Raw genomic sequence first — 12,543 nt, forward strand, 5'->3', positions numbered from 1 at the left:
ACTTTTATTGATCTGGGATGCACCCATAGCATAGCCCTTAGGCAGTGACCCCTGGCAACAGACAGACTAGCCCATCAGCAAGGATTTACATAATAATAAATGGGAGAGTAGTTTCAGCTACCACTGTCTGGACAAACAGAGGTGGCGCCTAGCTCTGACCTTTGCTAGGGCTTCAAAGGCACCCAGCCTTCGGGGGGGTTTCTGTCTATGCTTATCAGATAGTGAAGGCAATAAACAGTTTCCCACAGGTGAGGAGCTGCTGGGCTCTCTGGGAGAAATCATGAAGAGGACCGGTATGAGGTTGAGACTTCATTCATGTTGATCATGGAGAGTATCCTTCTATTTCTTAGGCGTGTCCTGAATAGGAAGACCAAATTAATGTATAAGAGAGTTAAAGAACCTAAATCGTATGCCAGGAAACTAGTTCATCGGTAGCAGGAGTATATCTGTTAAGGGACAGTCTGAGCTGCTATAACAAAGAGACCCAAAACACAATGGCCTCACCAGGTTGGAATCACATTTATTTCTCGCTTAATCCAGAGAAGCCACCCCAGGGCTAGGAGGGCAGCTCTCCCGTCCTTGACATGCAGATTCCCTCTCTGGGTCCAAAGTGGCTACTTCAGCCCCTGCCATTGCATCTGCCTCTTAGCCAGTGGGGAGGAGGAAGGAGAATGGCCAGTGCATGCCCATTTCTCTTAAGATTATATAATGAAGCTAACTATCTACCAAGATCTATTGTCCCTTCTTTAGGGACACTACATGTGCCATCCTGTTTGAAATTGGTTATGGCCATAGGATACAATTCTCTCAGATGGAGTGTAAACAGAAGTGAAGGATTAGAAAAGAGGATCTTATGGGTCACGTATAGAAATGGCACACATTAATTCTGCCTCATTTCATTGGCTGGAGCTCAGTCATATGCTCTGCAAGGGAGGTTGGAAATAAGGTTCAGAGAGCTTAAGGAATCTTCCCAAAGCAGAACCATGATACAGACAAAGGTTCCTCTCATAGCCCTTGCACCTTCCTCCACGCCAGGATGTCCCTGGATTCTTTCTAAGCAAAGCACCTTCCCTGCCCCATTGAAGGTGCTAGTTCACCCCTTCACGTTGACTCACACTCTGTAACTGCTCAATGGGGGCTGAGGCCAATGTCGGTAACGTAAGGATATCCTTAGAAGATATTTGCTCTCCAGATGAAGGCAGGAGAGTGATCCAGGAAGGGGTCCAGGGCTTTCTGAGTCACTGCCTGCAGGGGACACAGGTCAAGAATCCTACAGGAGACCATGAACTGGGCTCATCATGACAAAGGCCTGGAAGGAAAGAGGTCAGAGGCGAGGTGTGTTGACAATAGCAGGGTGATGAGGATGCAGGGTTATACAACCTCTCTCATCCACAGATACCCAAAATCACTTCTTCTTGTCTCCACCCCAGTCCACACATGCTAAGACATGCCACAAAGTCTCCTGCCAGGCCCTGGGGCTGTGGTAGTGCAACTCCAAGGAGACTGTGCTGAGCTTCTGACTGAATGGATGGGCTGCCTCCCTGATTATGGAAGACATGTGCTTTATTTTGGCATTGCTATGAGTTTGTGAGCCAAAATAGTCCTGTATGAGAAAGCATGAACTGGGATCATTCCCTCGTGTCTTTTGTTATGAGGCAGAATAGCATAGACTCCAGAGACAGACTGAGTTTGAAACTCAGCTCCACAATTTACCAGATGTGTGACCTTGGGCAAACCAATTAACCTCGTTGGGCCTTAGTTTTCTCATCTGTAAAATGGGCAATAGTCTCTACTGGTGCCAGGAGACACTTGCAAAACCCTGCATCTCAGGGTCAGTGGCTTCTTGGCATGTGAAATTTCTGTTTCCTTCTAAGAAGGCAGGACCTTAAGAACATCTTCAAAGTTCCCCATCATGGTACCCAAAGCCTGGACATTTTGCTCCAGAACATCATTTATCCTTGTTACACTCTGGGAAGGAAATTAAATCATAAAATATTTTGCATAATTCCTTTATCTTGCTCATTAGCAAGAAAAATTTGCGTGCTTGCTATGTTGCTATTAGAAAACAAATGAAATTTTCCTTCTAGGGTCCCAAATGAACAAGAAAAAGCTGTGACTGGGTGTCACCACTGCCAGTCACCTCAGATCTCATGGCCCACCCCCAGGAAGGCCAGGTTGTGCCCACAGAGCTTCCCATAGACAAAAATCTCTTTTTCCTCATCCCCCTCTACTAATCAGACTTTGGGAAAGGGCTAATGAATCAGGAGGAATATTACCTCATTTCATAATATCTTGAATAGAAAAATAAAAAGGGACTTTGTTTTAAATCCCTTTGGTGGCACATCTACATCTTAGTTCAGAGTCTTTTGCTCACTCTGTTACAAAAAGAATGAAGACACTAATTAGGCCTGGCAAAGCAATGGGCTCTCCCCTGACCTCAGAAGCCAGAAGCCACCCAGGGGCTGTTGTAAGGTCCACAATGTGCTTGGAAGAGGCCTTGACAGCCAGGGACTTGATGAAGGATAGCAAGTATGCTATTTAAGTGCAATTGAATGCTAACTGGGTACCCAGGGCCCCAGGTCTCAGGAAGTCACAGTCCAGATACCTCAAGGGGCACAGACTACTCCCCAGGGCCATGCCTCTGATGAGAAGTGGGAACCAGTCAGGCAGAATGATGTCAGGAGAGAGCTCCAGGCAGACTCAGAAGCAGTTGAGCACTTGAGGGAAAGCAGGTACTTTCAAAGAGCTGGAGCGAAGTCAGAGGAAGTGAGAAGTGGGGATGACCTGAGATGAGATGCCCAAGCAATAAAGGAAAAAGAGATGATTTTCAAGAATAACAATGGAGGGAAATATTGGTGAAAGGGGACCTGGGATTGGGAAGAGAGAAGGAAGATGAAAGAGTAACAGAACTGGAGATGTTTTCTTCCAAGCACCATTGGAAGAGGCCAAGGAATTGCCTCCAAGCTGACGTGGAGTGAGGACAAAGGGAGCTTGGCAGTGGGTCCTACTCCATTCCACTGGGCTCAGAATATAGCAGCAACAGCAATAAAGACCTCCCTTCTCACAAAGACAAGAAGCCCAGGAGTTAACATCGCTAGATTTGTTACAATGGTTCAACCACGTCATCAAAAACACAGACTTCTGTCTTCATGCTTTGTCATCCCCAGGATGTTATAGACTTTCTGTCCTTGAGAAAACATTTCCAGTTCTGCTCCTCCTGGTCACACAAGGGCTGCTGAAGTACCACATAAGCACATTCAAGGCAGAGAGATGAGAACCGGTAGGAAAGGAGCCTTGTTCCTGTAGCAACCTCTTGTATTAGAGAAAAATATCTTTCCCAGAAGTCCCCAGCAACTTGGCTCATGTCTCATTAGTCAGATAAGCTCATGGCCACCCCTGGACCAATCACTGATAAAGACAAAGTGAATTACCATGACTGATCTAGGGAGCCTCAAGGTTCATTCTCTGGGTCTAGGGCATGCTGCCTGCCAAAAAGTGGAACAAAACTGGGACCTGTTATCCAGAAGGAGAGGGTAGGAATGGTTGTTGAGTGGGCCATGTCCTGGCACAGATTGTTTTTGCCTGGAACTAATGCTCTAACATCTTGGGCAATGAGGGGACTAGAAGAGCCATTCCCAGGGAACCAGGAAGTGGCCCCCTCAGTGACAGAGGGTCAGAGCTGGAATGGGACTTGCCAGGGTTATTAATCTAAAGCAGTGGTTCTCAACCTTCTGGCCCTTTAAATACATTGCTACTTCATAACTGTAATGTTGCTACTGTTATGAATCGTAATGTAAATATCTGATATGCAGGATGGTCTTAGGCGACCCCTGTGAAAGGGTCATTCGACCGCCAAAGGGGTTGAGAACCGCTGACTAAAGACTGGCAGGGAATTCCCAGCCAGCTCAACCTCCCAGGAATATATTTTTGTTTTAGGGGTTTTCAATATTTTTAATTGTGGTAAAATATACATAACGTAACATTTACCATCTTGAACATTTCCAACCTTAGTGTTAAGTATATTTACATTGTTGGGCAACTGATCTCCATAATTCTTTTCATCTTGCAAAACTAAAACCCCAGCCCCATTAAATAACTCCACATTCTCTCCTCCCCCAGCACCTGGCAACCACCATTCTACTCTCTGTTTCTATGAGTTTGACTGTGCTACATCCTTCCTACTGGTGGACTCATACTTACAGTACCTGTCCTGTTGTGACTGGCTTAGCATAATGTCCTCAAGGTCCATCCATGGCATAGCATATTGCAGAATTTCCTCTCTTTTCAAGGCTAAACAATAGTCCATTATATGGATAGACCACATTTTGTTCATTCATCTATCAATGAACACTTGGGTTACTTCTTCCTTTTGGCTACACCATGCTGCAGAGGCCAGAGCACAGGTTGAGGATAGACATCAAAACACCTGTGGTTCCTGGTCCTCATCCAGCCAGCTCTCAGCTGCCCACAGCAGGACCAGGGAGAGAGACACATTCTGAAGACAATGTCATCTCCTGCTCTAGAAGTGGAACTGGTCCCTGGCACAGCCAGACCCCTGTGTTGACCAGCTGACAGTAATGTCTGAAATACTACCCTTCACATGTCAGGGGTGGTGGCTCTTTTCAGTGAGGCCAGCCATCCGTGCCCTAGTGTGTTCCTAAAGCCAAAACCCTCCTCCCCGAGACGGTTACCCTGCAGTGGGCCCTTCGAGTCATGTTTTTCTTTCTCACACCACTTTCCATGTAGCATGCTCCCTTCTGAATGAACTCCCAGTAGGCACACAGGAGTCACTTGTGATTCAGTCAAGAAGGAAGGACCAAGCTGGGAGAACAGCAGAACACAAACAAAAGGCCTTTGCCATCATCTCCCCCAGCCAGTTAAGCCTTACAAGTCTTATAGCTTCAGAAAGAGAAATCTTTAACCCAATTATGTCAAACCCCACTGGATACATTAGATCCGGGGAAAATACCATCTCTGGCAATCATAAAGAATATTAAGGTATTAGCAGTTGTCGTTTTAGAATTGCACTGGAAGGGGAGCTGGAAATAATTGCACATCAGTTGCTCAAAAATCAGCAGTAAAAGAAATTTACATTAGTGTATAAATTACCCTCTCAGCAATATAAATTAGGATTTTATACTTCCTAATGACAAGAGTACAGGCCCTGGCTGTGCTAAGCAGAGATTTGTTAGAGGAAGGAGCGGCTGTGCTCTGAATCCAGCAGGCACCTGGGCCTCAGTGCTGAGCTGGGGAGCAGAAGTGATTGGAATCTGACTGGCACCGGCCTGGAAGCCGGCGCTGCTAGAAGAGAAGCCGGCGCTGCTGGAAGATTCTCCAGTCAGCAGAGCACCAGGGAGGCATGCAAACTCGCAGCAGGCTCTGCAGAGAACAAAAGTCATTTGCCTCCCTTTCCCTAAACAGCGTATGAAGCTCCTCCCCACTCCTGCCTTGGAAACAGAGGCTCTGGATTTACTTGGATGTTATCAACACTTTCGTTAAGAACATTTGGTGGCTTGAGCTCCAGTTCACCAGCCTTGTGGCAGGGCAGCCCAAGCCCAAGTTTAGAATCAGGGACCAAGTTTGCTGAAAGTGTCAGCAGAAAACACCTAGAAACCCCTTAGAATTCTAAAATGATGAAGCCAATGCCCAGGGCAGGGAGGGTGAGTGGATGGGATGAAGTGGGCAGACTGGGGGCTCTTCCTGTAGCAGGTGACAGAAGCCAAAGGCAATATCATGTCACAGGGCAGGTGGCTGGAGCATGAAAGACTGCTCCTGGCTTCTGGAATAGAAAGCCCATGAGCTCAAACTCTACCCATCTACCCATCTATCTGTCTGTCTTTCTGTCTATCTTTCAGGTCTGTATGCCATCTTTCTCTCTTACTGACTTTTTCCATTCAGCCAAGGAAGATGATTGCCAAACAAAAGAAAAACAAAACCAACACACAAACAGATCTATTTCTTCTCAGTCTGAGGCAGGGACTCTAATTGGCTCGTCTTGGTGAAATACCCCATCCCCTGGATCCATCAGTGTTGAGAGGAGATGGCTATTACCATTGGCTAGGCTTGGGTCCCATGTTCACCTATCATTTGAGTGGATGGTACTAGTAGCCATGATGGATTTACATCCCACCAAACCCGCAGAGAAAGGGAGCATAGCTGTTCTCCCAGAGGAAATAGGGGTGCTAGGCCCTCTAGCAAGTGGTTTGTCCAAAGGGCCCAAAGAAACCAGTGATGGAGCCAGAATCGGATCTCCTCTCCCCGTGGTCCTGAGCACTTTCTTCAGGCAGCGCGCCCAGGGAGGGTGGGGAGGTTTGGAGAGGGACTGAGTTAGGGAAGAGGCAGCCTCGGCATGATCTGTCGCTTGAACATTTAGAGACGACAGCCCGTCTACTAGTCTGTAGGAGAGAGAAAATAGAGCACAGTGGCCACAAAATACAGCCAGGCTCCAGCAGGCCTGGGCATCTATGATTCTAAACAGCTCCCCAAGCAATCTCAGTGAACAGCCAGTGTCAGCAGAGGCTCTGGGCTAAGAGGCTGGGGTCTCCAGAATGGTCCTGTTCAAACTGCACACAGGGGCGGGGCCTCATCGCACAAGCAGGACTTGTACTGTGTGGTTTCTGGTGGGATCCGTAATAGGAACAGGTTCGAGTCAAGTCCCAGAATCACTGGCTCTTCCAGCCTTCCCCAGGAAGAGGATGCTTGGTGAGGAACCCATTTCAGAGGTTCTGAGATGGGAAAGGACCCAGCCAAGGTCATGCCAAGGTCATGGCTGAGATGGGACTAGAATCCACATCTCTAGACTCGCTCCCCTGCCTTTCCAGCCACCCATCCACAAAAGAGAGATGGCAGCAAAGTGGTATCTTCTGGCCCATTTCCCCAACCTCATTTTTCTCCCAATTTAAACTTCAGCTTCCCTGCCCCGTCCCTGTGGGACCCCAGGGAATCTAAAGACTTCATGAATCGGGGAATCAGGGCCAGTAAAAAATACCTGGAATCATGACTGCTTATTTCTGCCATGCTGGGGTCTTGCATCTCCAGTTGGACCAGAAACCCTTTGAGAAACCCAGGGCAATGGTGAGATTACGGGGAAATGTGCCCCCGGGAAGCAAGAAGCAGCAGGCTGGTGCCTGCCTTGCTGTGTTGTGTGAGAGCATCCTAGTTACTGAGGATTCTGGAGCCTCAGTCTCCTCCTCTGCAAAATGGGGATCCTGGCACCTCCCTTCCAGGGCAGAGGTAAGAAGAAAGGAGATGACCTGGGCAAGGACCTAGGCCTGAACCCAGGGTAGCCTCTGGCTTCCTGCCCCTCTTGGAGACCAAGGCCAACTCTTGCCCTCTCTGCGCCACCCACGGGTGAGAGCCAGGCCCTGACTGACTGGTTGATTAATTAATGTGGAGACCAGATCTCCATGAGGATGTTTTCCGATGATAAAAAAAATCCCTGGAGAATGAAATGTTATGTGTCATTTGTCAACAAAGCCCAGCACTTTTCAGTGAAATAAGCATCTGATTCTGGAAAAACTTAATTAAAACTGCTGTTGGCACTCAAGTGATTTACACCATTATTCCCAGCCTGCGCCTGGTGACTCCCTGGGGAGACACCAATTATCTGCTGGGGTTGTTGTGAAATTCTCAAAATACTCCTCTAAACAACATGAATCTTTAATTCATTTTAACTTTAAAAATATCAGATCATGCAGCAGCTTTTCCAGAAGAAAAAAAAAAAACTCCCAAGTTTGGAGCCAAGCGAAACCCAAAAGAAATGGAAGGCTCTTACAAATAGGCCCAGGAGGCCCAGAGCCACGCTCCAGTGCTCCATGTTTCAGAAAACACTGAAGACACACTGTGTGCTAGTCACTGGGAAAACCTCAAGCCCACTCTTCCCCTGGAACTTGAGAGGAAATGGGCTTGTAACCAGAGGTGGTTGGGCTCGTGGTTTCTCTGCCCCCAGCAGCCAAGCCTGGATTACCAGCTTCACGCATGAGCCCAGAACTGGCAAGTGCCCCCAGATCAGCAGCTCACCTCTCTGCTGCCTCCACCCTCCAGAGTCTCAGCCCCTCCCATCCTGTTGTTTCCACAGTTCTCTCACTTTCAAAGTTTGTTTTTGTATTTTCTTTCTAACTTTTCTCATTGTTCTTAACAAGGCTGTTGACCAGCCACATTATCCCATCCTCCCCAGAAGTGCAGGTTCGAAATTACATATTTGTGGCCATGAAATACAGCCCTGAGTTTATATGAAATAAATTCGTTCATGCCTTCGTTCAACAAACATTTATTAGGTGACAGTTAATGCCTCTGGGCCCATCACTTTGTGGGAAAGGGGACACCTCCCCCTCAGAAAGTGAACATTGGGCCCCAAGTTGTTACAAAAGGCTGAGCCTCCACCCCCACCCCCGGCTGCTGTAGAACCAGCTGTCCTGCCTGCCTGCACTCTTTGGGTAGCATTTTACCCTTTTTGACGCCATCTCTTTTCTTTTCAAGGCTCTTTGTAACCTGGATAAACAAAGTGTTGTATAAGAATGGTCAACACCTGACAATATATCAGCGTCCCATTTCTGTACCCATGACAGTCATCACTAATCCATCATGGGGATCTTCCTTCTGAACTAAGATATGGCCTCAGAATGGCATTCAGTGCCTGTGCTCCAATAAGCCACTACCAATCGATCACAGAAAACAAGCAAGAGTAAACATGCTTGCCAGCCCTGGGTGAAAGCAATAGTCCTCAGCCCTCTCCATACCTGCCCAGACTCCACACCTGCTCCTGGCTCCTGGTGCCTGGTAGTTGAGCTTGTCAGACCTCATCTGCTCTGACCTTCCACAGGCTTCCTCCCACAGCTGCACATGCCTCTGGGTTGCAAACCTTCAACTCGCTTCAATCACTTACTGCTATGCCTGATAGGTGTGGCTCAAAGGTTGAACTTCGATCTATGATCCAGAAGGTCATGGTTCGATTCCTGGTCAGGGCACATGCCCAGGTTTTGGGGCTCAATCCCCAATAGGGGTGTGCAGGAGGTAGCCAATCAATGATTCTATCTCATCATTGATGTTTCTATCTCTCTCCCTCTCTGAAATCAATAAAAATATTTTTTAATTTAAAAATCACTTATTGCTAGTCTTAGTCCAGTTTCAGCCTCCCCTGGTGACACTCCCCTTCCTGTCCTCCTAGCCAGGCTCAGCTTCTTACCCTTTATCCTGAGCCCCACCACCCTCTTCCCAACAGTCCGGGTACCACTCAACTCCTGCATTACCCTGTGCATCATAAAGTGCTTCAAACTGGCTGCATTTGAACCATGGATCAGGAGGCCTGACTTCTAGGCCCAGCTCTGCCACTAGCTGAGAGCCCTCAGAGGAGTTTTCTCCCTTTCCAGGCCCGCTTATCTCCTGTAGAAATGGAAGGGTTTGAACTACATTCAGGATGGCAAGTACCTGGCAAGCATGCTGCCCCTTCCTATTCTAGAGCTCCTAGCAAATGTCGTCAATCAATCATAAGACTCTCTCCCACTTAGTTCAGACACACTAACCAGGAAACTGCTCGAAACAACTAGAGTAGGACCACAGGTAAAGTTTGTTTGCATCCTAACTGTTGGTCCCACAACACCTCTTTAAAACCAACCTTCTCTAGTCTCTTCAAACTCTCAGCTCTAGCCATTCCCTTGTGTGGGAGGCGGAATAATGGCCCCACGAAGATGTTCGCATCCTAATCCCCAGAGCCTGTGACTGTGTCACCTTAAATGGCCAAAGGGACATTGCAGGTGTGATTAGTTAAGGATCCTGCAATGGGGGGGGTTGGCCTGGATATCCAGGTGAGCCCAATGGAATCACAGGAGGCAGAAAGATCAGAGTCTGAAAGAGAGACAATGTAAGGCAGAGCAGAGATGAGAAAGGAGAGAAAATGCTTCATGGCTGTGAAGATGGAAGATGAAACCATGAGATAAGGAATGTGGCCTCTAGAAGCTAGAAAAGGCAAAGAAGTTTCAGGGATTCTCCCGGGAGCCTCCAGAAGGTGCGCAGCCCTGCCAACACCTTGCTTTTACACTTCTGACCTCCAGAACTCTAAGAGAACAAATCTGGGTTGTGTGTAGCACTGTGTTACGGCAGCCACCGGAAACTAACCTGGCATCCCACCAGCAGCTCCCATCTCTAGATCTCTGTGCTACGAGGCTCTGCCTTCCTCCACCAGGCGTCCCGGCATCTGTCCGAAGACACGTGTTCTCTCACCTGTTCCGCAGGTATCCGGTGTGTGCTTTGCAGGGACCACCAGGAGACTGTTAATCCCACGAGGGAAGAGCTGTGCCTCGCACGCTCGCATTTCCACGGTGCCCGGCAGCAGGAAGAAACCCATACAGGTGGGCTTTGGACATGTCTGGGTTTGAGTCCTGGTTCTGCCCCTTATTAACTGTGTCACTTTGGCCATTCTTCTTTCTTATCTGAAAAAGTGGCAGAGGAACAGTAGATGAAGGGATGCTGCCAGGGTTTAATGAGATGATATTCAGCAGTGGTTCCAAGGAGCCATGCATCATGACACCAGGAAGTCTCATTTCCTGACACACTGATTTGACCTTGCATATCATGGGCCCAGCACAGCCTCACAGTCTCAGAGCCTCACCACTCCGTCTGGTTGCTCTCTTTTGATTCTTAATCCTTATGACAACCCTGTAAACACTAGTAATCCTAGTTGACAGTTGTGAAAATGGAGAAAATAATTTATGACCTTGAATATACAGTAGGAGACTGTATAAGGTTACCACCTCAGAAACTAATGCCAGATCGCCTGTTCAAATCTCAGCTTCAGTACTTATTAGTTATATAACTTTGGGCAGATTGCTTAAATGCTCTGTGCCTCAGTTTCCCCTCTAGAAAACAGGAACAATAGTGCTGTCTACGTCATAGGATTGTTGTGAGAATTCAGTGACCAATGGCAGACAGGCAGTCCCCTACCTTCACCTCTCCCACACTGGTTTTCAAGAAATGTTCTCAAAGGCAGTTGACTCTTACAGATTTCTCCCAGCCCTGAATCCTGGGGCTCTGTGTACATACTGATTTGTCAATGCTCAGCCACATTCAAACAGGTCTGCTAACCCATTAAAGTTCACTCTGGACCTCGGCTGCAAGGAAGATGAGGCCTGAACCTCCTCTTGCTCCCCATCCACCTCGGGCCCCAGATATTTTTCTTATCTGCTAGGCCACATCCCCTCCACTGCTTAAAATATCATCTTGGGCCCTAGCCAGTTTTGCTCAATGGATAGAGCGTCAGCCTGTGGACTATAAGGGTCCCAGGTTCAATTCTGGGTAAGGACACATGCCTGGGTTGCAGATTCAATCCCAGGGTGGGGTGTGCAGGAGGCAGCTGATCAATGATTCTCTCTCATCATTGATGTTTTCATCTCTCTATCCCTCTCCCTTCCTCTCTGAAATCAATAAAAATATATTTTTTAAAAAATCTTTTTTTTTAAAATGTCATCTTGGAGTCTGACTGCCAACTTCAGAGAGCCAACAGAATCTTCCTGGATGTGTAACAATGTGCCTTTGCCAAGGTTTCATATACCAGCCAAGGCCCATGAGCCAATGCCACTGGAGACCTCCTGCCACAGCTCTCAGCACTGACCTCGGAGAACTCCTGCTACCACTGCTCCTTGCCTCGCTCTCCTGGGGCCTGGAATTACTGGAGACCAGAACAAGCTTCTCCCACAGTTGCCCCCTGTGACTTAGGGCGTGATGGATAGGTATGGAGACCCAGAGACACATGGAGAAGTAGCCACTCACTACAGGACCCAAAGTCCCAAGTGTGAAATCATGCAGCAGAGATCTGCACTAGAGCAAGGATCCTTCTGTTCCTCCTTTATGTCACCACAGACACAGGACCTGCAGTACACAAGGAGCTCAATAAAATGCTAAAGAGATGGATGAATGGATGAATGAATAAATGGATGGATGGAGGGATGGATGGATGGATGGATGGATGGATGGATGGATGGATGGATGACTGGATGGATAGATGAATGTATGGATGAGTGGATGATGGATGGATGATTGGATGAATTGAGTTAATGAATGAGTGAACAAATAAATGAGGGAATAGATGGAACTTCTCCTTGCAGACAATTTAAAAAATGTATCCTCAGATAAAAGGAGTTTGAGGCTTCAAAGACTGGTGTGTGAGATATTTGGGCTTGGAGGATGGAGTTGGGGTGTGCAAACCACAGCATGAAATCCATGCTGTCCCTAGGATGGTTAGAGCCCCAAGTCTGAGCCTGCCCAGCTGTGAACACCACCAGAGACCTCATGGATGCCACCCAGATATTTAGAGAAACTGGCCTGAGTTTTCAGAAGCAGGGGACTCAAAGCCATGACTTACTCAGAACCTTAAGCCGGCCCAGACTAGGGCTTCCCCATCCACCATAACAACTGGAAGAGCTGAGAGCACTCTGTCTCCTGCTTGAAGAGATATTCTAGGACATGTCTCCAGCTCTGCTTTAGCCCGGGCTCAGCCAGCTCTGTGGGATTAAGGATATGACTCCAGGAAGACTCATGTTAAATACCCTT

The sequence above is a fragment of the Myotis lucifugus genome, unplaced genomic scaffold (assembly GCF_000147115.1).
Source record: "Myotis lucifugus unplaced genomic scaffold, Myoluc2.0 scaffold_45, whole genome shotgun sequence".
Lineage (NCBI taxonomy): Eukaryota > Metazoa > Chordata > Mammalia > Chiroptera > Vespertilionidae > Myotis > Myotis lucifugus.